Raw genomic sequence first — 666 nt, 5'->3', positions numbered from 1 at the left:
ATCTAAGGAGCAGAGAGGGACTAGGTAGCTGCCTGAGCTGCTCCCACTCCCTTTGCTTTCTGCTCTTTGCCACCATCAAGAAAGGCTGTTCTGTGCCCTGTGCCACTCTGCCTTGGAGCCAGCCAAGTATGGACTGAAACCTCCAGTAACTGTGAGCTAAATAAACCTTTCCTTCCTTCATTTTGGGTGTTGGGTATTTGTCCCAGCAATGAGCGAAGAGTGAGACAGAAAATCTTAATTTATGTAAATTAATTCAAATGTAATACCTGAAAGGGAAAGCAATCTTATGAATACTGGGAAAACGTAGACAGCATTTGATCAGATTCAATATTGATTTAAGATAAAACCTTTAGCTAAGCTGGAATGAAAGGAAATTGCCTTTCCTTCAAAAAGAATACCTGCTCATAGCTAGCACCACACTTAACACTAAAATATGAGAAGCATTCTCCCTGAAGTCAGGAATCTGACTGCTTGTAGCTATAATACGTTAGACTTTGAAAACATTGAAGTGTCCTTATTTCAGACAATGGAATCGTGTTATAGAACATGTAAGAGAATCTACCAATATTATGAGGTGTTTTCTTTGTATAGTATCAATGTTTAATAATCAATAGCACAATTGAAAAGAGCAGTGAAATTGAAAGTGGCTCTTTGAAAAGATCACCT

This window comes from Octodon degus, unplaced genomic scaffold (assembly GCF_000260255.1).
Source record: "Octodon degus isolate 3935 unplaced genomic scaffold, OctDeg1.0 scaffold00002, whole genome shotgun sequence".
In the NCBI taxonomy this organism is placed as follows: domain Eukaryota; kingdom Metazoa; phylum Chordata; class Mammalia; order Rodentia; family Octodontidae; genus Octodon; species Octodon degus.
The sequence above is the reverse complement of the archived record's forward strand: the minus strand, read 5'-3'. Positions refer to the sequence as shown.